We start from the raw sequence: 291 nt of genomic DNA on the forward strand, positions 1-291 counted from the left end.
CTCGTACCGTCTGACACAGGTGCCCCCCAGCCATGCTTCGGTGAGTACCTGTGTCGGATCGGGAAGGAACCGACGACGCAGTGCCACCACTGCGACGCGCCCCGGGATACCGCTCAGCACACGCTGGAGTATTGCCCAGCGTGGGCAGAAGAGCGCGGTCTCCTGAGGGCGCAAGTAGGACATGACCTCTCCCTGCCGGCGGTCGTCAGGGCCATGGTCGGCGGGGAGGAGGCATGGATGGCCGCCTCCTCTTTCTGCGAGCGTGTCATGCTGCGGAAGGAGGAGGCGGAG

This window comes from Trachymyrmex cornetzi, unplaced genomic scaffold (genome assembly GCF_001594075.2).
Source record: "Trachymyrmex cornetzi isolate Tcor2-1 unplaced genomic scaffold, Tcor1.1 scaffold1110, whole genome shotgun sequence".
NCBI lineage: Eukaryota > Metazoa > Arthropoda > Insecta > Hymenoptera > Formicidae > Trachymyrmex > Trachymyrmex cornetzi.